Raw genomic sequence first — 25880 nt, forward strand, 5'->3', positions numbered from 1 at the left:
TGTTCAAGCTATCATGTTCAAATTTGAAGTGCAGTGAATAATTAACTCAAACTATCTGATAGCACCTGGGAATAGCAGATGCTGTACATTTTTTTTGCATCACTTTCATTTACTCTCCAACTCACATGCCTGAATGTGAAGTGCAGTGATTCATCAAAAAACTGTCTGTTAGTGCCTCCGTATACCAGATGTTGTAAGCTTTTATTGCATCATTTAATTTACATTCAAGATAACATTCTAGAATGTCAAGTGCAGGGATTAATAAAAAAAATTGTCAGATTGGTCTTTGATCATATTTGCTATGATTAGGCAATTTGAGTAAGTGCTTAAGGCTTACGGCCACACCAGCTTGAGAACGCCCAATCTCATCTTACCTTGGAAGCTAAGCAAGTTTGGGCCTGGATAGTACTGAGGTGGGGCTCTACCTAGGAATACCAGGTGCTGTAAGCTTTTCTTGCATCACTTTAATTTACTTTCAAGCTGACATGCTCAAATGTGAAGTGCAGTGATTAATAAAAAAAAACTATCTGTTAGCACCTGGGAATAGCCGATGCTGTAAGTTTTTTTTGCATCACTTTCAATTACTCTCCAACTCACATGCCTGAATGTGAAGTGCAGTGATTCATCAAAAAACTGTCTGTTAGTGCCTCCGTATACCAGATGTTGTAAGCTTTTATTGCATCATTTAATTTACATTCAAGATAACATTCTAGAATGTCAAGTGCAGGGATTAATAAAAAAAATTGTCAGATTGGTCTTTGATCATATTTGCTATGATTAGGCAATTTGAGTAAGTGCTTAAGGCTTACGACCACACCAGCTTGAGAACGCCCAATCTCATCTTACCTTGGAAGCTAAGCAAGTTTGGGCCTGGATAGTACTGAGGTGGGGCTCTACCTAGGAATACCAGGTGCTGTAAGCTTTTCTTGCATCACTTTAATTTACTTTCAAGCTGACATGCTCAAATGTGAAGTGCAGTGATTAATAAAAAAAAACTATCTGTTAGCACCTGGGAATAGCCGATGCTGTAAGTTTTTTTTGCATCACTTTCAATTACTCTCCAACTCACATGCCTGAATGTGAAGTGCAGTGATTCATCAAAAAACTGTCTGTTAGTGCCTCCGTATACCAGATGTTGTAAGCTTTTATTGCATCATTTAATTTACATTCAAGATAACATTCTAGAATGTCAAGTGCAGGGATTAATAAAAAAAATTGTCAGATTGGTCTTTGATCATATTTGCTATGATTAGGCAATTTGAGTAAGTGTTTAAGGCTTACGGCCACACCAGCTTGAGAACGCCCAATCTCATCTGACCTTGGAAGCTAAGCAGGTTTGGGCCTGGATAGTACTGAGGTGGGACCCTACTTAGGAATACCAGGTGCTGTAAGCTTTTCTTGCATCACTTTAATTTACTTTCAAGCTGACATGCTCAAATGTGAAGTGCAGTGATTAATAAAAAAAACTATCTGTTAGCACCTGGCAATAGCAGATGCTATAAGTTTTTTTTGCATCACTATCATTTACTCTCCAACTCACATGCCTGAATGTGAAGTGCAGTGATTCATCAAAAACTATCTGTTAGCACCTTGGACTACGAGATGCTGTAAGCTTCTCTTGAATCACTTTAATTTACTGTCAAGATGACATGCTAGGATGTGAAATGCAGTGATTAATTAAAAAAACTATCTGTTAGCACCTGGGAATAGCAGATGCTGTAAATTTTTGTTGCATCACTTTACTTTAATCTGCAACTGACAAGATTGTATGTGAAGTGTACAGATTAAATAGAAATATTTTAGTACCAGGGAATAGCAGGTGCTGTAAGATTGTATTGCATCCCTTTAATTTATGTTCAAGCTATCATGTTCAAATTTGAAGTGCAGTGAATAATTAACTCAAACTATCTGTTAGCACCTGGGAATAGCCGATGCTGTAAGTTTTTTTTGCATCACTTTCATTTACTCTCCAACTCACATGCCTGAATGTGAAGTGCAGTGATTCATCAAAAACTATCTGTTAGCACCTTGGACTACGAGATGCTGTAAGCTTCTCTTGAATCACTTTAATTTACTGTCAAGATGACATGCTAGGATGTGAAATGCAGTGATTAATTAAAAAAACTATCTGTTAGCACCTGGGAATAGCAGATGCTGTAAGTTTTTGTTGCATCACTTTACTTTAATCTGCAACTGACAAGATTGTATGTGAAGTGTACAGATTAAATAGAAATATTTTAGTACCAGGGAATAGCAGGTGCTGTAAGATTGTATTGCATCCCTTTAATTTATGTTCAAGCTATCATGTTCAAATTTGAAGTGCAGTGAATAATTAACTCAAACTATCTGTTAGCACCTGGGAATAGCCGATGCTGTAAGTTTTTTTTGCATCACTTTCATTTACTCTCCAACTCACATGCCTGAATGTGAAGTGCAGTGATTCATCAAAAACTATCTGTTAGCACCTTGGACTACGAGATGCTGTAAGCTTCTCTTGAATCACTTTAATTTACTGTCAAGATGACATGCTAGGATGTGAAATGCAGTGATTAATTAAAAAAACTATCTGTTAGCACCTGGGAATAGCAGATGCTGTAAGTTTTTGTTGCATCACTTTACTTTAATCTGCAACTGACAAGCTTGTATGTGAAGTGTACAGATTAAATAGAAATATTTTAGTACCAGGGAATAGCAGGTGCTGTAAGATTGTATTGCATCCCTTTAATTTATGTTCAAGCTATCATGTTCAAATTTGAAGTGCAGTGAATAATTAACTCAAACTATCTGTTAGCACCTGGGAATAGCAGATGCTGTAAGTTTTTTTTGCATCACTTTCATTTACTCTCCAACTCACATGCCTGAATGTGAAGTGTAGTGATTCATCAAAAAACTGTCTGTTAGTGCCTCCGTATACCAGATGTTGTAAGCTTTTATTGCATCATTTAATTTACATTCAAGATAACATTCTAGAATGTCAAGTGCAGGGATTAATAAAAAAAATTGTCAGATTGGTCTTTGATCATATTTGCTATGATTAGGCAATTTGAGTAAGTGTTTAAGGCTTATGGCCACACCAGCTTGAGAACGCCCAACCTCATCTGACCTTGGAAGCTAAGCAAGTTTGGGCCTGGATAGTACTGAGGTGGGACCCTACCTAGGAATACCAGGTGCTGTAAGCTTTTCTTGCATCACTTTAATTTACTTTCAAGCTGACATGCTCAAATGTGAAGTGCAGTGATTAATAAAAAAAACTATCTGTTAGCACCTGGGAATAGCCGATGCTGTAAGTTTTTTTTGCATCACTTTCATTTACTCTCCAACTCACATGCCTGAATGTGAAGTGCAGTGATTCATCAAAAACTATCTGTTAGCACCTTGGACTACGAGATGCTGTAAGCTTCTCTTGAATCACTTTAATTTATTGTCAAGATGACATGCTAGGATGTGAAATGCAGTGATTAATTAAAAAAACTATCTGTTAGCACCTGGGAATAGCAGATGCTGTAAGTTTTTGTTGCATCACTTTACTTTAATCTGCAACTGACAAGCTTGTATGTGAAGTGTACAGATTAAATAGAAATATTTTAGTACCAGGGAATAGCAGGTGCTGTAAGATTGTATTGCATCCCTTTAATGTATGTTCAAGCTATCATGTTCAAATTTGAAGTGCAGTGAATAATTAACTCAAACTATCTGATAGCACCTGGGAATAGCAGATGCTGTACATTTTTTTTGCATCACTTTCATTTACTCTCCAACTCACATGCCTGATTGTGAAGTGCAGTGATTCATCAAAAAACTGTCTGTTAGTGCCTCCGTATACCAGATGTTGTAAGCTTTTATTGCATCATTTAATTTACATTCAAGATAACATTCTAGAATGTCAAGTGCAGGGATTAATAAAAAAAATTGTCAGATTGGTCTTTGATCATATTTGCTATGATTAGGCAATTTGAGTAAGTGCTTAAGGCTTACGGCCACACCAGCTTGAGAACGCCCAATCTCATCTTACCTTGGAAGCTAAGCAAGTTTGGGCCTGGATAGTACTGAGGTGGGGCTCTACCTAGGAATACCAGGTGCTGTAAGCTTTTCTTGCATCACTTTAATTTACTTTCAAGCTGACATGCTCAAATGTGAAGTGCAGTGATTAATAAAAAAAAACTATCTGTTAGCACCTGGGAATAGCCGATGCTGTAAGTTTTTTTTGCATCACTTTCAATTACTCTCCAACTCACATGCCTGAATGTGAAGTGCAGTGATTCATCAAAAAACTGTCTGTTAGTGCCTCCGTATACCAGATGTTGTAAGCTTTTATTGCATCATTTAATTTACATTCAAGATAACATTCTAGAATGTCAAGTGCAGGGATTAATAAAAAAAATTGTCAGATTGGTCTTTGATCATATTTGCTATGATTAGGCAATTTGAGTAAGTGTTTAAGGCTTACGGCCACACCAGCTTGAGAACGCCCAATCTCATCTGACCTTGGAAGCTAAGCAAGTTTGGGCCTGGATAGTACTGAGGTGGGACCCTACCTAGGAATACCAGGTGCTGTAAGCTTTTCTTGCATCACTTTAATTTACTTTCAAGCTGACATGCTCAAATGTGAAGTGCAGTGATTAATAAAAAAAACTATCTGTTAGCACCTGGGAATAGCAGATGCTATAAGTTTTTTTTGCATCACTTTCATTTACTCTCCAACTCACATGCCTGAATGTGAAGTGCAGTGATTCATCAAAAACTATCTGTTAGCACCTTGGACTACGAGATGCTGTAAGCTTCTCTTGAATCACTTTAATTTACTGTCAAGATGACATGCTAGGATGTGAAATGCAGTGATTAATTAAAAAAACTATCTGTTAGCACCTGGGAATAGCAGATGCTGTAAGTTTTTGTTGCATCACTTTACTTTAATCTGCAACTGACAAGATTGTATGTGAAGTGTACAGATTAAATAGAAATATTTTAGTACCAGGGAATAGCAGGTGCTGTAAGATTGTATTGCATCCCTTTAATTTATGTTCAAGCTATCATGTTCAAATTTGAAGTGCAGTGAATAATTAACTCAAACTATCTGTTAGCACCTGGGAATAGCCGATGCTGTAAGTTTTTTTTGCATCACTTTCATTTACTCTCCAACTCACATGCCTGAATGTGAAGTGCAGTGATTCATCAAAAACTATCTGTTAGCACCTTGGACTACGAGATGCTGTAAGCTTCTCTTGAATCACTTTAATTTACTGTCAAGATGACATGCTAGGATGTGAAATGCAGTGATTAATTAAAAAAACTATCTGTTAGCACCTGGGAATAGCAGATGCTGTAAGTTTTTGTTGCATCACTTTACTTTAATCTGCAACTGACAAGCTTGTATGTGAAGTGTACAGATTAAATAGAAATATTTTAGTACCAGGGAATAGCAGGTGCTGTAAGATTGTATTGTGTCCCTTTAATTTATGTTCAAGCTATCATGTTCAAATTTGAAGTGCAGTGAATAATTAACTCAAACTATCTGTTAGCACCTGGGAATAGCAGATGCTGTAAGTTTTTTTTGCATCACTTTCATTTACTCTCCAACTCACATGCCTGAATGTGAAGTGCAGTGATTCATCAAAAAACTGTCTGTTAGTGCCTCCGTATACCAGATGTTGTAAGCTTTTATTGCATCATTTAATTTACATTCAAGATAACATTCTAGAATGTCAAGTGCAGGGATTAATAAAAAAAATTGTCAGATTGGTCTTTGATCATATTTGCTATGATTAGGCAATTTGAGTAAGTGTTTAAGGCTTAAGGCCACACCAGCTTGAGAACGCCCAATCTCATCTGACATTGGAAGCTAAGCAAGTTTGGGCCTGGATAGTACTGAGGTGGGACCCTACCTAGGAATACCAGGTGCTGTTAGCTTTTCTTGCATCACTTTAATTTACTTTCAAGCTGACATGCTCAAATGTGAAGTGCAGTGATTAATAAAAAAAAACTATCTGTTAGCACCTGGGAATAGCCGATGCTGTAAGTTTTTTTTGCATCACTTTCATTTACTCTCCAACTCACATGCCTGAATGTGAAGTGCAGTGATTCATCAAAAAACTGTCTGTTAGTGCCTCCGTATACCAGATGTTGTAAGCTTTTATTGCATCATTTAATTTACATTCAAGATAACATTCTAGAATGTCAATTGCAGGGATTAATAAAAAAAATTGTCAGATTGGTCTTTGATCATATTTGCTATGATTAGGCAAATTGAGTAAGCGTTTAAGGCTTACGGCCACACCAGCTTGAGAATGCCCAATCTCATCTGACCTTGGAAGCTAAGCAAGTTTGGGCCTGGATAGTACTGAGGTGGGACCCTACCTAGGAATACCAGGTGCTGTAAGCTTTTCTTGCATCACTTTAATTTACTTTCAAGCTGACATGCTCAAATGTGAAGTGCAGTGATTAATAAAAAAAACTATCTGTTAGCACCTGGGAATAGCAGATGCTATAAGTTTTTTTTGCATCACTTTCATTTACTCTCCAACTCACATGCCTGAATGTGAAGTGCAGTGATTCATCAAAAACTATCTGTTAGCACCTTGGACTACGAGATGCTGTAAGCTTCTCTTGAATCACTTTAATTTACTGTCAAGATGACATGCTAGGATGTGAAATGCAGTGATTAATTAAAAAAACTATCTGTTAGCACCTGGGAATAGCAGATGCTGTAAGTTTTTGTTGCATCACTTTACTTTAATCTGCAACTGACAAGATTGTATGTGAAGTGTACAGATTAAATAGAAATATTTTAGTACCAGGGAATAGCAGGTGCTGTAAGATTGTATTGCATCCCTTTAATTTATGTTCAAGCTATCATGTTCAAATTTGAAGTGCAGTGAATAATTAACTCAAACTATCTGTTAGCACCTGGGAATAGCCGATGCTGTAAGTTTTTTTTGCATCACTTTCTTTTACTCTCCAACTCACATGCCTGAATGTGAAGTGCAGTGATTCATCAAAAACTATCTGTTAGCACCTTGGACTATGAGATGCTGTAAGCTTCTCTTGAATCACTTTAATTTACTGTCAAGATGACATGCTAGGATGTGAAATGCAGTGATTAATTAAAAAAACTATCTGTTAGCACCTGGGAATAGCAGATGCTGTAAGTTTTTGTTGCATCACTTTACTTTAATCTGCAACTGACAAGCTTGTATGTGAAGTGTACAGATTAAATAGAAATATTTTAGTACCAGGGAATAGCAGGTGCTGTAAGATTGTATTGCATCCCTTTAATTTATGTTCAAGCTATCATGTTCAAATTTGAAGTGCAGTGAATAATTAACTCAAACTATCTGTTAGCACCTGGGAATAGCAGATGCTGTAAGTTTTTTTTGCATCACTTTCATTTACTCTCCAACTCACATGCCTGAATGTGAAGTGCAGTGATTCATCAAAAACTATCTGTTAGCACCTTGGACTACGAGATGCTGTAAGCTTCTCTTGAATCACTTTAATTTACTGTCAAGATGACATGCTAGGATGTGAAATGCAGTGATTAATTAAAAAAACTATCTGTTAGCACCTGGGAATAGCAGATGCTGTAAGTTTTTGTTGCATCACTTTACTTTAATCTGCAACTGACAAGCTTGTATGTGAAGTGTACAGATTAAATAGAAATATTTTAGTACCAGGGAATAGCAGGTGCTGTAAGATTGTATTGCATCCCTTTAATTTATGTTCAAGCTATCATGTTCAAATTTGAAGTGCAGTGAATAATTAACTCAAACTATCTGTTAGCACCTGGGAATAGCAGATGCTGTACGTTTTTTTTGCATCACTTTCATTTACTCTCCAACTCACATGCCTGAATGTGAAGTGCAGTGATTCATCAAAAAACTGTCTGTTAGTGCCTCCGTATACCAGATGTTGTAAGCTTTTATTGCATCATTTAATTTACATTCAAGATAACATTCTAGAATGTCAAGTGCAGGGATTAATAAAAAAAATTGTCAGATTGGTCTTTGATCATATTTGCTATGATTAGGCAATTTGAGTAAGTGTTTAAGGCTTACGGCCACACCAGCTTGAGAACGCCCAATCTCATCTGACTTTGGAAGCTAAGCAAGTTTGGGCCTGGATAGTACTGAGGTGGGACCCTACCTAGGAATACCAGGTGCTTTAAGCTTTTCTTGCATCACTTTAATTTACTTTCAAGCTGACATGCTCAAATGTGAAGTGCAGTGATTAATAAAAAAAACTATGTGTTAGCACCTGGGAATAGCCGATGCTGTAAGTTTTTTTTGCATCACTTTCATTTATTCTCCAACTCACATGCCTGAATGTGAAGTGCAGTGATTCATCAAAAACTGTCTGTTAGCACCTTGGACTACGAGATGCGGTAAGCTTCTCTTGCATCACTTTAATTTACTTTCAAGATGACATGCTAGGATGTGAAGTGCAGTGATTAATTAAAAAAACTATCTGTTAGCACCTGGGAATAGCAAATGCTGTAAGTTTTTGTTGCATCACTTTACTTTAATCTGCAACTGACAAGCTTTTATGTGAAGTGTACAGATTAAATAGAAATATTTTAGTACCAGGGAATAGCAGGTGCTGTAAGATTGTATTGCATCCCTTTAATTTATGTTCAAGCTATCATGTTCAAATTTGAAGTGCAGTGAATAATTAACTCAAACTATCGGTTAGCACCTGGGAATAGCAGATGCTGTATGTTTTTTTTGGATCACTTTCATTTACTCTCCAACTCACATGCCTGAATGTGAAGTGCAGTGATTCATCAAAAAACTGTCTGTTAGTGCCTCCGTATACCAGATGTTGTAAGCTTTTATTGCATCATTTAATTTACATTCAAGATAACATTCTAGAATGTCAAGTGCAGGGATTAATAAAAAAAATTGTCAGATTGGTCTTTGATCATATTTGCTATGATTAGGCAATTTGAGTAAGTGTTTAAGGCTTATGGCCACACCAGCTTGAGAACGCCCAACCTCATCTGACCTTGGAAGCTAAGCAAGTTTGGGCCTGGATAGTACTGAGGTGGGACCCTACCTAGGAATACCAGGTGCTGTAAGCTTTTCTTGCATCACTTTAATTTACTTTCAAGCTGACATGCTCAAATGTGAAGTGCAGTGATTAATAAAAAAAACTATCTGTTAGCACCTGGGAATAGCCGATGCTGTAAGTTTTTTTTGCATCACTTTCATTTACTCTCCAACTCACATGCCTGAATGTGAAGTGCAGTGATTCATCAAAAACTATCTGTTAGCACCTTGGACTACGAGATGCTGTAAGCTTCTCTTGAATCACTTTAATTTATTGTCAAGATGACATGCTAGGATGTGAAATGCAGTGATTAATTAAAAAAACTATCTGTTAGCACCTGGGAATAGCAGATGCTGTAAGTTTTTGTTGCATCACTTTACTTTAATCTGCAACTGACAAGCTTGTATGTGAAGTGTACAGATTAAATAGAAATATTTTAGTACCAGGGAATAGCAGGTGCTGTAAGATTGTATTGCATCCCTTTAATGTATGTTCAAGCTATCATGTTCAAATTTGAAGTGCAGTGAATAATTAACTCAAACTATCTGATAGCACCTGGGAATAGCAGATGCTGTACATTTTTTTTGCATCACTTTCATTTACTCTCCAACTCACATGCCTGAATGTGAAGTGCAGTGATTCATCAAAAAACTGTCTGTTAGTGCCTCCGTATACCAGATGTTGTAAGCTTTTATTGCATCATTTAATTTACATTCAAGATAACATTCTAGAATGTCAAGTGCAGGGATTAATAAAAAAAATTGTCAGATTGGTCTTTGATCATATTTGCTATGATTAGGCAATTTGAGTAAGTGTTTAAGGCTTACGGCCACACCAGCTTGAGAACGCCCAATCTCATCTGACCTTGGAAGCTAAGCAGGTTTGGGCCTGGATAGTACTGAGGTGGGACCCTACTTAGGAATACCAGGTGCTGTAAGCTTTTCTTGCATCACTTTAATTTACTTTCAAGCTGACATGCTCAAATGTGAAGTGCAGTGATTAATAAAAAAAACTATCTGTTAGCACCTGGGAATAGCAGATGCTATAAGTTTTTTTTGCATCACTTTCATTTACTCTCCAACTCACATGCCTGAATGTGAAGTGCAGTGATTCATCAAAAACTATCTGTTAGCACCTTGGACTACGAGATGCTGTAAGCTTCTCTTGAATCACTTTAATTTACTGTCAAGATGACATGCTAGGATGTGAAATGCAGTGATTAATTAAAAAAACTATCTGTTAGCACCTGGGAATAGCAGATGCTGTAAGTTTTTGTTGCATCACTTTACTTTAATCTGCAACTGACAAGATTGTATGTGAAGTGTACAGATTAAATAGAAATATTTTAGTACCAGGGAATAGCAGGTGCTGTAAGATTGTATTGCATCCCTTTAATTTATGTTCAAGCTATCATGTTCAAATTTGAAGTGCAGTGAATAATTAACTCAAACTATCTGTTAGCACCTGGGAATAGCCGATGCTGTAAGTTTTTTTTGCATCACTTTCATTTACTCTCCAACTCACATGCCTGAATGTGAAGTGCAGTGATTCATCAAAAACTATCTGTTAGCACCTTGGACTACGAGATGCTGTAAGCTTCTCTTGAATCACTTTAATTTACTGTCAAGATGACATGCTAGGATGTGAAATGCAGTGATTAATTAAAAAAACTATCTGTTAGCACCTGGGAATAGCAGATGCTGTAAGTTTTTGTTGCATCACTTTACTTTAATCTGCAACTGACAAGCTTGTATGTGAAGTGTACAGATTAAATAGAAATATTTTAGTACCAGGGAATAGCAGGTGCTGTAAGATTGTATTGCATCCCTTTAATTTATGTTCAAGCTATCATGTTCAAATTTGAAGTGCAGTGAATAATTAACTCAAACTATCTGTTAGCACCTGGGAATAGCAGATGCTGTACGTTTTTTTTGCATCACTTTCATTTACTCTCCAACTCACATGCCTGAATGTGAAGTGCAGTGATTCATCAAAAAACTGTCTGTTAGTGCCTCCGTATACCAGATGTTGTAAGCTTTTATTGCATCATTTAATTTACATTCAAGATAACATTCTAGAATGTCAAGTGCAGGGATTAATAAAAAAAATTGTCAGATTGGTCTTTGATCATATTTGCTATGATTAGGCAATTTGAGTAAGTGTTTAAGGCTTACGGCCACACCAGCTTGAGAACGCCCAATCTCATCTGACCTTGGAAGCTAAACAAGTTTGGGCCTGGATAGTACTGAGGTGGGACCCTACCTAGGAATACCAGGTGCTTTAAGCTTTTCTTGCATCACTTTAATTTACTTTCAAGCTGTAATGCTCAAATGTGAAGTGCAGTGATTAATAAAAAAAACTATCTGTTAGCACCTGGGAATAGCCGATGTTGTAAGTTTTTTTTGCATCACTTTCATTTACTCTCCAACTCACATGCCTGAATGTGAAGTGCAGTGATTCATCAAAAACTATCTGTTAGCACCTTGGACTACGAGATGCTGTAAGCTTCTCTTGAATCACTTTAATTTACTGTCAAGATGACATGCTAGGATGTGAAATGCAGTGATTAATTAAAAAAACTATCTGTTAGCACCTGGGAATAGCAGATGCTGTAAGTTTTTGTTGCATCACTTTACTTTAATCTGCAACTGACAAGCTTGTATGTGAAGTGTACAGATTAAATAGAAATATTTTAGTACCAGGGAATAGCAGGTGCTGTAAGATTGTATTGCATCCCTTTAATTTATGTTCAAGCTATCATGTTCAAATTTGAAGTGCAGTGAATAATTAACTCAAACTATCTGTTAGCACCTGGGAATAGCCGATGCTGTAAGTTTTTTTTGCATCACTTTCATTTACTCTCCAACTCACATGCCTGAATGTGAAGTGCAGTGATTCATCAAAAACTATCTGTTAGCACCTTGGACTACGAGATGCTGTAAGCTTCTCTTGAATCACTTTAATTTACTGTCAAGATGACATGCTAGGATGTGAAATGCAGTGATTAATTAAAAAAACTATCTGTTAGCACCTGGGAATAGCAGATGCTGTAAGTTTTTGTTGCATCACTTTACTTTAATCTGCAACTGACAAGCTTGTATGTGAAGTGTACAGATTAAATAGAAATATTTTAGTACCAGGGAATAGCAGGTGCTGTAAGATTGTATTGCATCCCTTTAATTTATGTTCAAGCTATCATGTTCAAATTTGAAGTGCAGTGAATAATTAACTCAAACTATCTGTTAGCACCTGGGAATAGCAGATGCTGTACGTTTTTTTTGCATCACTTTCATTTACTCTCCAACTCACATGCCTGAATGTGAAGTGCAGTGATTCATCAAAAAACTGTCTGTTAGTGCCTCCGTATACCAGATGTTGTAAGCTTTTATTGCATCATTTAATTTACATTCAAGATAACATTCTAGAATGTCAAGTGCAGGGATTAATAAAAAAAATTGTCAGATTGGTCTTTGATCATATTTGCTATGATTAGGCAATTTGAGTAAGTGTTTAAGGCTTACGGCCACACCAGCTTGAGAACGCCCAATCTCATCTGACCTTGGAAGCTAAGCAAGTTTGGGCCTGGATAGTACTGAGGTGGGACCCTACCTAGGAATACCAGGTGCTTTAAGCTTTTCTTGCATCACTTTAATTTACTTTCAAGCTGACATGCTCAAATGTGAAGTGCAGTGATTAATAAAAAAAACTATCTGTTAGCACCTGGGAATAGCCGATGCTGTAAGTTTTTTTTGCATCACTTTCATTTACTCTCCAACTCACATGCCTGAATGTGAAGTGCAGTGATTCATCAAAAACTGTCTGTTAGCACCTTGGACTACGAGATGCGGTAAGCTTCTCTTGCATCACTTTAATTTACTTTCAAGATGACATGCTAGGATGTGAAGTGCAGTGATTAATTAAAAAAACTATCTGTTAGCACCTGGGAATAGCAAATGCTGTAAGTTTTTGTTGCATCACTTTACTTTAATCTGCAACTGACAAGCTTTTATGTGAAGTGTACAGATTAAATAGAAATATTTTAGTACCAGGGAATAGCAGGTGCTGTAAGATTGTATTGCATCCCTTTAATTTATGTTCAAGCTATCATGTTCAAATTTGAAGTGCAGTGAATAATTAACTCAAACTATCTGTTAGCACCTGGGAATAGCCGATGCTGTAAGTTTTTTTTGCATCACTTTCATTTACTCTCCAACTCACATGCCTGAATGTGAAGTGCAGTGATTCATCAAAAACTATCTGTTAGCACCTTGGACTACGAGATGCTGTAAGCTTCTCTTGAATCACTTTAATTTACTGTCAAGATGACATGCTAGGATGTGAAATGCAGTGATTAATTAAAAAAACTATCTGTTAGCACCTGGGAATAGCAGATGCTGTAAGTTTTTGTTGCATCACTTTACTTTAATCTGCAACTGACAAGCTTGTATGTGAAGTGTACAGATTAAATAGAAATATTTTAGTACCAGGGAATAGCAGGTGCTGTAAGATTGTATTGCATCCCTTTAATTTATGTTCAAGCTATCATGTTCAAATTTGAAGTGCAGTGAATAATTAACTCAAACTATCTGTTAGCACCTGGGAATAGCAGATGCTGTATGTTTTTTTTGCATCACTTTCATTTACTCTCCAACTCACATGCCTGAATGTGAAGTGCAGTGATTCATCAAAAAACTGTCTGTTAGTGCCTCCGTATACCAGATGTTGTAAGCTTTTATTGCATCATTTAATTTACATTCAAGATAACATTCTAGAATGTCAAGTGCAGGGATTAATAAAAAAAATTGTCAGATTGGTCTTTGATCATATTTGCTATGATTAGGCAATTTGAGTAAGTGTTTAAGGCTTACGGCCACACCAGCTTGAGAACGCCCAATCTCATCTGACCTTGGAAGCTAAACAAGTTTGGGCCTGGATAGTACTGAGGTGGGACCCTACCTAGGAATACCAGGTGCTTTAAGCTTTTCTTGCATCACTTTAATTTACTTTCAATCTGTAATGCTCAAATGTGAAGTGCAGTGATTAATAAAAAAAACTATCTGTTAGCACCTGGGAATAGCCGATGTTGTAAGTTTTTTTTGCATCACTTTCATTTACTCTCCAACTCACATGCCTGAATGTGAAGTGCAGTGATTCATCAAAAACTATCTGTTAGCACCTTGGACTACGAGATGCTGTAAGCTTCTCTTGAATCACTTTAATTTACTGTCAAGATGACATGCTAGGATGTGAAATGCAGTGATTAATTAAAAAAACTATCTGTTAGCACCTGGGAATAGCAGATGCTGTAAGTTTTTGTTGCATCACTTTACTTTAATCTGCAACTGACAAGCTTGTATGTGAAGTGTACAGATTAAATAGAAATATTTTAGTACCAGGGAATAGCAGGTGCTGTAAGATTGTATTGCATCCCTTTAATTTATGTTCAAGCTATCATGTTCAAATTTGAAGTGCAGTGAATAATTAACTCAAACTATCTGTTAGCACCTGGGAATAGCCGATGCTGTAAGTTTTTTTTGCATCACTTTCATTTACTCTCCAACTCACATGCCTGAATGTGAAGTGCAGTGATTCATCAAAAACTATCTGTTAGCACCTTGGACTACGAGATGCTGTAAGCTTCTCTTGAATCACTTTAATTTACTGTCAAGATGACATGCTAGGATGTGAAATGCAGTGATTAATTAAAAAAACTATCTGTTAGCACCTGGGAATAGCAGATGCTGTAAGTTTTTGTTGCATCACTTTACTTTAATCTGCAACTGACAAGCTTGTATGTGAAGTGTACAGATTAAATAGAAATATTTTAGTACCAGGGAATAGCAGGTGCTGTAAGATTGTATTGCATCCCTTTAATTTATGTTCAAGCTATCATGTTCAAATTTGAAGTGCAGTGAATAATTAACTCAAACTATCTGTTAGCACCTGGGAATAGCAGATGCTGTACGTTTTTTTTGCATCACTTTCATTTACTCTCCAACTCACATGCCTGAATGTGAAGTGCAGTGATTCATCAAAAAACTGTCTGTTAGTGCCTCCGTATACCAGATGTTGTAAGCTTTTATTGCATCATTTAATTTACATTCAAGATAACATTCTAGAATGTCAAGTGCAGGGATTAATAAAAAAAATTGTCAGATTGGTCTTTGATCATATTTGCTATGATTAGGCAATTTGAGTAAGTGTTTAAGGCTTACGGCCACACCAGCTTGAGAACGCCCAATCTCATCTGACCTTGGAAGCTAAGCAAGTTTGGGCCTGGATAGTACTGAGGTGGGACCCTACCTAGGAATACCAGGTGCTTTAAGCTTTTCTTGCATCACTTTAATTTACTTTCAAGCTGACATGCTCAAATGTGAAGTGCAGTGATTAATAAAAAAAACTATCTGTTAGCACCTGGGAATAGCCGATGCTGTAAGTTTTTTTTGCATCACTTTCATTTACTCTCCAACTCACATGCCTGAATGTGAAGTGCAGTGATTCATCAAAAACTGTCTGTTAGCACCTTGGACTACGAGATGCGGTAAGCTTCTCTTGCATCACTTTAATTTACTTTCAAGATGACATGCTAGGATGTGAAGTGCAGTGATTAATTAAAAAAACTATCTGTTAGCACCTGGGAATAGCAAATGCTGTAAGTTTTTGTTGCATCACTTTACTTTAATCTGCAACTGACAAGCTTTTATGTGAAGTGTACAGATTAAATAGAAATATTTTAGTACCAGGGAATAGCAGGTGCTGTAAGATTGTATTGCATCCCTTTAATTTATGTTCAAGCTATCATGTTCAAATTTGAAGTGCAGTGAATAATTAACTCAAACTATCGGTTAGCACCTGGGAATAGCAGATGCTGTATGTTTTTTTTGGATCACTTTCATTTACTCTCCAACTCACATGCCTGAATGTGAAGTGCAGTGATTCATCAAAAAACTGTCTGTTAGTGCCTTTGTATACCAGATGTTGTAAGCTTTTATTGCATCATTTAAATTACATTCAAGATAACATTCTAGAATGTCAAGTGCAGGGATTAATAAAAAAAAATTGTCAGATTGGTCTTTGATCATATTTGCTATGATTAAGCAATTTGAGTAAGTGTTTAAGGCTTACGGCCACACCAGCTTGAGAACGCCCAATCTCATCTGACCTTGGAAGCTAAACAAGTTTGGGCCTGGATAGTACTGAGGTGGGACCCTACCTAGGAATACCAGGTGATGTAAGCTTTTTTTGCATCACTTTAATTTACTTTCAAGATGACATGCTCAAATGTGAAGTGCAGTGATTAATAAAAAAAACTATCTGTTAGCACCTGGGAATAGCCGATGCTGTAAGTTTTTTTTGCATCACTTTCATTTACTCTCCAACTCACATGCCTGAATGTGAAGTGCAGTGATTCATCAAAAAACTGTCTGTTAGTGCCTCCGTATACCAGATGTTGTAAGCTTTTATTGCATCATTTAATTTACATTCAAGATACCATTCTAGAATGTCAAGTGCAGGGATTAATAAAAAAAATTGTCAGATTGGTCTTTGATCATATTTGCTATGATTAGGCAATTTGAGTAAGTGTTTAAGGCTTACGGCCACACCATCTTGAGAACGCCCAATCTCATCTGACCTTGGAAACTAAGCAAGTTTGGCCCTGTATAGTACTGAGGTGGGACCATACCTAGGAATACCAGGTGATGTAAGCTTTTCTTGCATCACTTTAATTTACTTTCAAGCTGACATGCTCAAATGTGAAGTGCAGTGATTAATAAAAAAACTATCTGTTAGCACCTGGGAATAGCCGATGCTGTAAGTTTTTTTTGCATCACTTTCATTTACTCTCCAACTCACATGCCTGAATGTGAAGTGCAGTGATTCATCAAAAAACTGTCTGTTAGTGCCTCCGTATACCAGATGTTGTAAGCTTTTATTGCATCATTTAATTTACATTCAAGATAACATTCTAGAATGTCAAGTGCAGGGATTAATAAAAAAAATTGTCAGATTGGTCTTTGATCATATTTGCTATGATTAGGCAATTTGAGTAAGTGTTTAAGGCTTATGGCCACACCAGCTTGAGAATGCCCAACCTCATCTGACCTTGGAAGCTAAGCAAGTTTGGGCCTGGATAGTACTGAGGTGGGACCCTACCTAGGAATACCAGGTGCTGTAAGCTTTTCTTGCATCACTTTAATTTACTTTCAAGCTGACATGCTCAAATGTGAAGTGCAGTGATTAATAAAAAAAACTATCTGTTAGCACCTGGGAATAGCCGATGCTGTAAGTTTTTTTTGCATCACTTTCATTTACTCTCCAACTCACATGCCTGAATGTGAAGTGCAGTGATTCATCAAAAACTATCTGTTAGCACCTTGGACTACGAGATGCTGTAAGCTTCTCTTGAATCACTTTAATTTATTGTCAAGATGACATGCTAGGATGTGAAATGCAGTGATTAATTAAAAAAACTATCTGTTAGCACCTGGGAATAGCAGATGCTGTAAGTTTTTGTTGCATCACTTTACTTTAATCTGCAACTGACAAGCTTGTATGTGAAGTGTACAGATTAAATAGAAATATTTTAGTACCAGGGAATAGCAGGTGCTGTAAGATTGTATTGCATCCCTTTAATGTATGTTCAAGCTATCATGTTCAAATTTGAAGTGCAGTGAATAATTAACTCAAACTATCTGTTAGCACCTGGGAATAGCCGATGCTGTAAGTTTTTTTTGCATCACTTTCAATTACTCTCCAACTCACATGCCTGAATGTGAAGTGCAGTGATTCATCAAAAAACTGTCTGTTAGTGCCTCCGTATACCAGATGTTGTAAGCTTTTATTGCATCATTTAATTTACATTCAAGATAACATTCTAGAATGTCAAGTGCAGGGATTAATAAAAAAAATTGTCAGATTGGTCTTTGATCATATTTGCTATGATTAGGCAATTTGAGTAAGTGTTTAAGGCTTACGGCCACACCAGCTTGAGAACGCCCAATCTCATCTGACCTTGGAAGCTAAGCAGGTTTGGGCCTGGATAGTACTGAGGTGGGACCCTACTTAGGAATACCAGGTGCTGTAAGCTTTTCTTGCATCACTTTAATTTACTTTCAAGCTGACATGCTCAAATGTGAAGTGCAGTGATTAATAAAAAAAACTATCTGTTAGCACCTGGGAATAGCAGATGCTATAAGTTTTTTTTGCATCACTTTCATTTACTCTCCAACTCACATGCCTGAATGTGAAGTGCAGTGATTCATCAAAAACTATCTGTTAGCACCTTGGACTACGAGATGCTGTAAGCTTCTCTTGAATCACTTTAATTTACTGTCAAGATGACATGCTAGGATGTGAAATGCAGTGATTAATTAAAAAAACTATCTGTTAGCACCTGGGAATAGCAGATGCTGTAAGTTTTTGTTGCATCACTTTACTTTAATCTGCAACTGACAAGATTGTATGTGAAGTGTACAGATTAAATAGAAATATTTTAGTACCAGGGAATAGCAGGTGCTGTAAGATTGTATTGCATCCCTTTAATTTATGTTCAAGCTATCATGTTCAAATTTGAAGTGCAGTGAATAATTAACTCAAACTATCTGTTAGCACCTGGGAATAGCCGATGCTGTAAGTTTTTTTTGCATCACTTTCATTTACTCTCCAACTCACATGCCTGAATGTGAAGTGCAGTGATTCATCAAAAACTATCTGTTAGCACCTTGGACTACGAGATGCTGTAAGCTTCTCTTGAATCACTTTAATTTACTGTCAAGATGACATGCTAGGATGTGAAATGCAGTGATTAATTAAAAAAACTATCTGTTAGCACCTGGGAATAGCAGATGCTGTAAGTTTTTGTTGCATCACTTTACTTTAATCTGCAACTGACAAGCTTGTATGTGAAGTGTACAGATTAAATAGAAATATTTTAGTACCAGGGAATAGCAGGTGCTGTAAGATTGTATTGCATCCCTTTAATTTATGTTCAAGCTATCATGTTCAAATTTGAAGTGCAGTGAATAATTAACTCAAACTATCTGTTAGCACCTGGGAATAGCAGATGCTGTACGTTTTTTTTGCATCACTTTCATTTACTCTCCAACTCACATGCCTGAATGTGAAGTGCAGTGATTCATCAAAAAACTGTCTGTTAGTGCCTCCGTATACCAGATGTTGTAAGCTTTTATTGCATCATTTAATTTACATTCAAGATAACATTCTAGAATGTCAAGTGCAGGGATTAATAAAAAAAATTGTCAGATTGGTCTTTGATCATATTTGCTATGATTAGGCAATTTGAGTAAGTGTTTAAGGCTTACGGCCACACCAGCTTGAGAACGCCCAATCTCATCTGACCTTGGAAGCTAAGCAAGTTTGGGCCTGGATAGTACTGAGGTGGGACCCTACCTAGGAATACCAGGTGCTTTAAGCTTTTCTTGCATCACTTTAATTTACTTTCAAGCTGACATGCTCAAATGTGAAGTGCAGTGATTAATAAAAAAAACTATCTGTTAGCACCTGGGAATAGCCGATGCTGTAAGTTTTTTTTGCATCACTTTCATTTACTCTCCAACTCACATGCCTGAATGTGAAGTGCAGTGATTCATCAAAAACTGTCTGTTAGCACCTTGGACTACGAGATGCGGTAAGCTTCTCTTGCATCACTTTAATTTACTTTCAAGATGACATGCTAGGATGTGAAGTGCAGTGATTAATTAAAAAAACTATCTGTTAGCACCTGGGAATAGCAAATGCTGTAAGTTTTTGTTGCATCACTTTACTTTAATCTGCAACTGACAAGCTTTTATGTGAAGTGTACAGATTAAATAGAAATATTTTAGTACCAGGGAATAGCAGGTGCTGTAAGATTGTATTGCATCCCTTTAATTTATGTTCAAGCTATCATGTTCAAATTTGAAGTGCAGTGAATAATTAACTCAAACTATCGGTTAGCACCTGGGAATAGCAGATGCTGTACGTTTTTTTTGGATCACTTTCATTTACTCTCCAACTCACATGCCTGAATGTGAAGTGCAGTGATTCATCAAAAAACTGTCTGTTAGTGCCTCCGTATACCAGATGTTGTAAGCTTTTATTGCATCATTTAAATTACATTCAAGATAACATTCTAGAATGTCAAGTGCAGGGATTAATAAAAAAAATTGTCAGATTGGTCTTTGATCATATTTGCTATGATTAAGCAATTTGAGTAAGTGTTTAAGGCTTACGGCCACACCAGCTTGAGAACGCCCAATCTCATCTGACCTTGGAAGCTAAACAAGTTTGGGCCTGGATAGTACTGAGGTGGGACCCTACCTAGGAATACCAGGTGATGTAAGCTTTTTTTGCATCACTTTAATTTACTTTCAAGCTGACATGCTCAAATGTGAAGTGCAGTGATTAATAAAAAAAACTATCTGTTAGCACCTGGGAATAGCCGATGCTGTAAGTTTTTTTTGCATCACTTTCATTTACTCTCCAACTCACATGCCTGAATGTGAAGTGCAGTGATTCATCAAAAAACTGTCTGTTAGTGCCTCCGTATACCAGATGTTGTAAGCTTTTATTGCATCATTTAATTTACATTCAAGATACCATTCTAGAATGTCAAGTGCAGGGATTAATAAAAAAAATTGTCAGATTGGTCTTTGATCATATTTGCTATGATTAGGCAATTTGAGTAAGTGTTTAAGGCTTATGGCCACACCAGCTTGAGAACGCCCAACCTCCTCTGACCTTGGAAGCTAAGCAAGTTTGGGCCTGGATAGTACTGAGGTGGGACCCTACCTAGGAATACCAGGTGCTGTAAGCTTTTCTTGCATCACTTTAATTTACTTTCAAGCTGACATGCTCAAATGTGAAGTGCAGTGATTAATAAAAAAAACTATCTGTTAGCACCTGGGAATAGCCGATGCTGTAAGTTTTTTTTGCATCACTTTCATTTACTCTCCAACTCACATGCCTGAATGTGAAGTGCAGTGATTCATCAAAAACTATCTGTTAGCACCTTGGACTACGAGATGCTGTAAGCTTCTCTTGAATCACTTCAATTTACTGTCAAGATGACATGCTAGGATGTGAAATGCAGTGATTAATTAAAAAAACTATCTGTTAGCACCTGGGAATAGCAGATGCTGTAAGTTTTTGTTGCATCACTTTACTTTAATCTGCAACTGACAAGCTTGTATGTGAAGTGTACAGATTAAATAGAAATATTTTAGTACCAGGGAATAGCAGGTGCTGTAAGATTGTATTGCATCCCTTTAATTTATGTTCAAGCTATCATGTTCAAATTTGAAGTGCAGTGAATAATTAACTCAAACTATCTGTTAGCACCTGGGAATAGCAGATGCTGTACGTTTTTTTGCATCACTTTCATTTACTCTCCAACTCACATGCCTGAATGTGAAGTGCAGTGATTCATCAAAAAACTGTCTGTTAGTGCCTCCGTATACCAGATGTTGTAAGCTTTTATTGCATCATTTAATTTACATTCAAGATAACATTCTAGAATGTCAAGTGCAGGGATTAATAAAAAAAATTGTCAGATTGGTCTTTGATCATATTTGCTATGATTAGGCAATTTGAGTAAGTGTTTAAGGCTTACGGCCACACCAGCTTGAGAACGCCCAATCTCATCTGACCTTGGAAGCTAAGCAAATTTGGGCCTGGATAGTACTGAGGTGGGACCCTACCTAGGAATACCAGGTGCTTTAAGCTTTTCTTGCATCACTTTAATTTACTTTCAAGCTGACATGCTCAAATGTGAAGTGCAGTGATTAATAAAAAAAACTATCTGTTAGCACCTGGGAATAGCCGATGCTGTAAGTTTTTTTTGCATCACTTTCATTTACTCTCCAACTCACATGCCTGAATGTGAAGTGCAGTGATTCATCAAAAACTGTCTGTTAGCACCTTGGACTACGAGATGCGGTAAGCTTCTCTTGCATCACTTTAATTTACTTTCAAGATGACATGCTAGGATGTGAAGTGCAGTGATTAATTAAAAAAACTATCTGTTAGCACCTGGGAATAGCAAATGCTGTAAGTTTTTGTTGCATCACTTTACTTTAATCTGCAACTGACAAGCTTTTATGTGAAGTGTACAGATTAAATAGAAATATTTTAGTACCAGGGAATAGCAGGTGCTGTAAGATTGTATTGCATCCCTTTAATTTATGTTCAAGCTATCATGTTCAAATTTGAAGTGCAGTGAATAATTAACTCAAACTATCGGTTAGCACCTGGGAATAGCAGATGCTGTACGTTTTTTTTGGATCACTTTCATTTACTCTCCAACTCACATGCCTGAATGTGAAGTGCAGTGATTCATCAAAAAACTGTCTGTTAGTGCCTTTGTATACCAGATGTTGTAAGCTTTTATTGCATCATTTAAATTACATTCAAGATAACATTCTAGAATGTCAAGTGCAGGGATTAATAAAAAAAATTGTCAGATTGGTCTTTGATCATATTTGCTATGATTAAGCAATTTGAGTAAGTGTTTAAGGCTTACGGCCACACCAGCTTGAGAACGCCCAATCTCATCTGACCTTGGAAGCTAAACAAGTTTGGGCCTGGATAGTACTGAGGTGGGACCCTACCTAGGAATACCAGGTGATGTAAGCTTTTTTTGCATCACTTTAATTTACTTTCAAGCTGACATGCTCAAATGTGAAGTGCAGTGATTAATAAAAAAAACTATCTGTTAGCACCTGGGAATAGCCGATGCTGTAAGTTTTTTTTGCATCACTTTCATTTACTCTCCAACTCACATGCCTGAATGTGAAGTGCAGTGATTCATCAAAAACTATCTGTTAGCACCTTGGACTACGAGATGCTGTAAGCTTCTCTTGAATCACTTTAATTTATTGTCAAGATGACATGCTAGGATGTGAAATGCAGTGATTAATTAAAAAAACTATCTGTTAGCACCTGGGAATAGCAGATGCTGTAAGTTTTTGTTGCATCACTTTACTTTAATCTGCAACTGACAAGCTTGTATGTGAAGTGTACAGATTAAATAGAAATATTTTAGTACCAGGGAATAGCAGGTGCTGTAAGATTGTATTGCATCCCTTTAATGTATGTTCAAGCTATCATGTTCAAATTTGAAGTGCAGTGAATAATTAACTCAAACTATCTGATAGCACCTGGGAATAGCAGATGCTGTACATTTTTTTTGCATCACTTTCATTTACTCTCCAACTCACATGCCTGAATGTGAAGTGCAGTGATTCATCAAAAAACTGTCTGTTAGTGCCTCCGTATACCAGATGTTGTAAGCTTTTATTGCATCATTTAATTTACATTCAAGATAACATTCTAGAATGTCAAGTGCAGGGATTAATAAAAAAAATTGTCAGATTGGTCTTTGATCATATTTGCTATGATTAGGCAATTTGAGTAAGTGCTTAAGGCTTACGGCCACACCAGCTTGAGAACGCCCAATCTCATCTTACCTTGGAAGCTAAGCAAGTTTGGGCCTGGATAGTACTGAGGTGGGGCTCTACCTAGGAATACCAGGTGCTGTAAGCTTTTCTTGCATCACTTTAATTTACTTTCAAGCTGACATGCTCAAATGTGATGTGCAGTGATTAATAAAAAAAAACTATCTGTTAGCACCTGGGAATAGCCGATGCTGTAAGTTTTTTTTGCATCACTTTCAATTACTCTCCAACTCACATGCCTGAATGTGAAGTGCAGTGATTCATCAAAAAACTGTCTGTTAGTGCCTCCGTATACCAGATGTTGTAAGCTTTTATTGCATCATTTAATTTACATTCAAGATAACATTCTAGAATGTCAAGTGCAGGGATTAATAAAAAAAATTGTCAGATTGGTCTTTGATCATATTTGCTATGATTAGGCAATTTGAGTAAGTGTTTAAGGCTTACGGCCACACCAGCTTGAGAACGCCCAATCTCATCTGACCTTGGAAGCTAAGCAGGTTTGGGCCTGGATAGTACTGAGGTGGGACCCTACTTAGGAATACCAGGTGCTGTAAGCTTTTCTTGCATCACTTTAATTTACTTTCAAGCTGACATGCTCAAATGTGAAGTGCAGTGATTAATAAAAAAAACTATCTGTTAGCACCTGGGAATAGCAGATGCTATAAGTTTTTTTTGCATCACTTTCATTTACTCTCCAACTCACATGCTTGAATGTGAAGTGCAGTGATTCCTCAAAAATCTATCTGTTAGCACCTTGGACTACGAGATGCTGTAAGCTTCTCTTGAATCACTTTAATTTACTGTCAAGATGACATGCTAGGATGTGAAATGCAGTGATTAATTAAAAAAACTATCTGTTAGCACCTGGGAATAGCAGATGCTGTAAGTTTTTGTTGCATCACTTTACTTTAATCTGCAACTGACAAGCTTGTATGTGAAGTGTACAGATTAAATAGAAATATTTTAGTACCAGGGAATAGCAGGTGCTGTAAAATTGTATTGCATCCCTTTAATTTATGTTCAAGCTATCATGTTCAAATTTGAAGTGCAGTGAATAATTAACTCAAACTATCTGTTAGCACCTGGAAATAGCAGATGCTGTACGTTTTTTTTGCATCACTTTCATTTACTCTCCAACTCACATGCCTGAATGTGAAGTGCAGTGATTCATCAAAAAACTGTCTGTTAGTGCCTCCGTATACCAGATGTTGTAAGCTTTTATTGCATCATGTAATTTACATTCAAGATAACATTCTAGAATGTCAAGTGCAGGGATTAATAAAAAAAATTGTCAGATTGGTCTTTGATCATATTTGCTATGATTAGGCAATTTGAGTAACTGTTTAAGGCTTACGGCCACACCAGCTTGAGAACGCCCAATCTCATCTGACCTTGGAAGCTAAGCAAGTTTGGGCCTGGATAGTACTGAGGTGGGACCCTACCTAGGAATACCAGGTGCTGTAAGCTTTTCTTGCATCACTTTAATTTACTTTCAAGCTGACATGCTCAAATGTGAAGTGCAGTGATTAATAAAAAAAACTATCTGTTAGCACCTGGGAATAGCAGATGCTATAAGTTTTTTTTGCATCACTTTCATTTACTCTCCAACTCACATGCTTGAATGTGAAGTGCAGTGATTCCTCAAAAATCTATCTGTTAGCACCTTGGACTACGAGATGCTGTAAGCTTCTCTTGCATCACTTTAATTTACTTTCAAGATGACATGCTCAAATGTGAAGTGCAGTGATTAATTAAAAAAACTATCTGTTAGCACCTGGGAATAGCAGATGCTGTAAGTTTTTGTTGCATCACTTTACTTTAATCTGCAACTGACAAGCTTGTATGTGAAGTGTACAGATTAAATAGAAATATTTTAGTACCAGGGAATAGCAGGTGCTATAAGATTGTATTGCATCCCTTTAATTTATGTTCAAGCTATCATGTTCAAATTTGAAGTGCAGTGAATAATTAAGTCAAACTATCTGTTAGCACCTGGGAATAGCAGATGCTGTACGTTTTTTTTGCATCACTTTCATTTACTCTCCAACTCACATGCCTGAATGTGAAGTGCAGTGATTCATCAAAAAACTGTCTGTTAGTGCCTCCGTATACCAGATGTTGTAAGCTTTTATTGCATCATTTAATTTACATTCAAGATAACATTCAAGAATGTCAAGTGCAGGGATTAATTAAAAAAATTGTCAGATTGGTCTTTGATCATATTTGCTATGATTACGCAATTTGAGTAAGTGTTTAAGGCTTACGGCCACACCATCTTGAGAACGCCCAATCTCATCTGACCTTGGAAACTAAGCAAGTTTGGGCCTGGATAGTACTGAGGTGGGGCTCTACCTAGGAATACCAGGTGCTGTAAGCTTTTCT

At 36.8% G+C, this 25880-nt stretch overlaps 2 non-coding genes and 26 pseudogenes across 2 annotated transcripts; all 28 read left to right on the top strand.

Moving 5' to 3' along the window:
* The first annotated feature begins 331 nt into the window (after window positions 1–331).
* LOC145649812 (5S ribosomal RNA) lies at window positions 332–450 on the top strand (annotated as a pseudogene).
* A 353-nt stretch (window positions 451–803) lies between these two features.
* On the top strand, window positions 804–922 carry LOC145650821 (5S ribosomal RNA; annotated as a pseudogene).
* A 353-nt stretch (window positions 923–1275) lies between these two features.
* On the top strand, window positions 1276–1394 carry LOC145647432 (5S ribosomal RNA; annotated as a pseudogene).
* A 1666-nt stretch (window positions 1395–3060) lies between these two features.
* LOC145649086 (5S ribosomal RNA) lies at window positions 3061–3179 on the top strand (annotated as a pseudogene).
* Window positions 3180–3969: 790 nt separating this feature from the next.
* On the top strand, window positions 3970–4088 carry LOC145649813 (5S ribosomal RNA; annotated as a pseudogene).
* A 353-nt stretch (window positions 4089–4441) lies between these two features.
* On the top strand, window positions 4442–4560 carry LOC145648274 (5S ribosomal RNA). Its single transcript, XR_014116444.1, has one exon. It is a non-coding gene; the product is annotated as a 5S ribosomal RNA (ribosomal RNA).
* Window positions 4561–5788: 1228 nt separating this feature from the next.
* On the top strand, window positions 5789–5907 carry LOC145643972 (5S ribosomal RNA; annotated as a pseudogene).
* Window positions 5908–6260: 353 nt separating this feature from the next.
* LOC145647357 (5S ribosomal RNA) lies at window positions 6261–6379 on the top strand (annotated as a pseudogene).
* Window positions 6380–8045: 1666 nt separating this feature from the next.
* LOC145650320 (5S ribosomal RNA) lies at window positions 8046–8164 on the top strand (annotated as a pseudogene).
* A 790-nt stretch (window positions 8165–8954) lies between these two features.
* On the top strand, window positions 8955–9073 carry LOC145649087 (5S ribosomal RNA; annotated as a pseudogene).
* Window positions 9074–9863: 790 nt separating this feature from the next.
* On the top strand, window positions 9864–9982 carry LOC145647433 (5S ribosomal RNA; annotated as a pseudogene).
* Window positions 9983–11210: 1228 nt separating this feature from the next.
* Window positions 11211–11329, top strand: LOC145649741 (5S ribosomal RNA; annotated as a pseudogene).
* Window positions 11330–12557: 1228 nt separating this feature from the next.
* LOC145649115 (5S ribosomal RNA) lies at window positions 12558–12676 on the top strand (annotated as a pseudogene).
* Window positions 12677–13904: 1228 nt separating this feature from the next.
* On the top strand, window positions 13905–14023 carry LOC145649742 (5S ribosomal RNA; annotated as a pseudogene).
* A 1228-nt stretch (window positions 14024–15251) lies between these two features.
* On the top strand, window positions 15252–15370 carry LOC145649116 (5S ribosomal RNA; annotated as a pseudogene).
* Window positions 15371–16161: 791 nt separating this feature from the next.
* Window positions 16162–16280, top strand: LOC145649522 (5S ribosomal RNA; annotated as a pseudogene).
* A 352-nt stretch (window positions 16281–16632) lies between these two features.
* On the top strand, window positions 16633–16751 carry LOC145646036 (5S ribosomal RNA; annotated as a pseudogene).
* A 351-nt stretch (window positions 16752–17102) lies between these two features.
* LOC145649882 (5S ribosomal RNA) lies at window positions 17103–17221 on the top strand (annotated as a pseudogene).
* Window positions 17222–18011: 790 nt separating this feature from the next.
* LOC145647435 (5S ribosomal RNA) lies at window positions 18012–18130 on the top strand (annotated as a pseudogene).
* Window positions 18131–19358: 1228 nt separating this feature from the next.
* LOC145649117 (5S ribosomal RNA) lies at window positions 19359–19477 on the top strand (annotated as a pseudogene).
* Window positions 19478–20267: 790 nt separating this feature from the next.
* Window positions 20268–20386, top strand: LOC145649523 (5S ribosomal RNA; annotated as a pseudogene).
* A 352-nt stretch (window positions 20387–20738) lies between these two features.
* On the top strand, window positions 20739–20857 carry LOC145650278 (5S ribosomal RNA; annotated as a pseudogene).
* Window positions 20858–21646: 789 nt separating this feature from the next.
* On the top strand, window positions 21647–21765 carry LOC145650406 (5S ribosomal RNA; annotated as a pseudogene).
* Window positions 21766–22555: 790 nt separating this feature from the next.
* Window positions 22556–22674, top strand: LOC145649524 (5S ribosomal RNA; annotated as a pseudogene).
* Window positions 22675–23464: 790 nt separating this feature from the next.
* Window positions 23465–23583, top strand: LOC145649814 (5S ribosomal RNA; annotated as a pseudogene).
* A 353-nt stretch (window positions 23584–23936) lies between these two features.
* Window positions 23937–24055, top strand: LOC145647436 (5S ribosomal RNA; annotated as a pseudogene).
* Window positions 24056–24846: 791 nt separating this feature from the next.
* Window positions 24847–24965, top strand: LOC145648285 (5S ribosomal RNA). Its single transcript, XR_014116445.1, has one exon. It is a non-coding gene; the product is annotated as a 5S ribosomal RNA (ribosomal RNA).
* A 791-nt stretch (window positions 24966–25756) lies between these two features.
* Window positions 25757–25875, top strand: LOC145649402 (5S ribosomal RNA; annotated as a pseudogene).
* The last annotated feature ends 5 nt before the right edge of the window (window positions 25876–25880 follow it).

Source organism: Electrophorus electricus, chromosome 13, assembly GCF_041902795.1.
Source record: "Electrophorus electricus isolate QZ-2024a chromosome 13, ASM4190279v1, whole genome shotgun sequence".
Lineage (NCBI taxonomy): Eukaryota > Metazoa > Chordata > Actinopteri > Gymnotiformes > Gymnotidae > Electrophorus > Electrophorus electricus.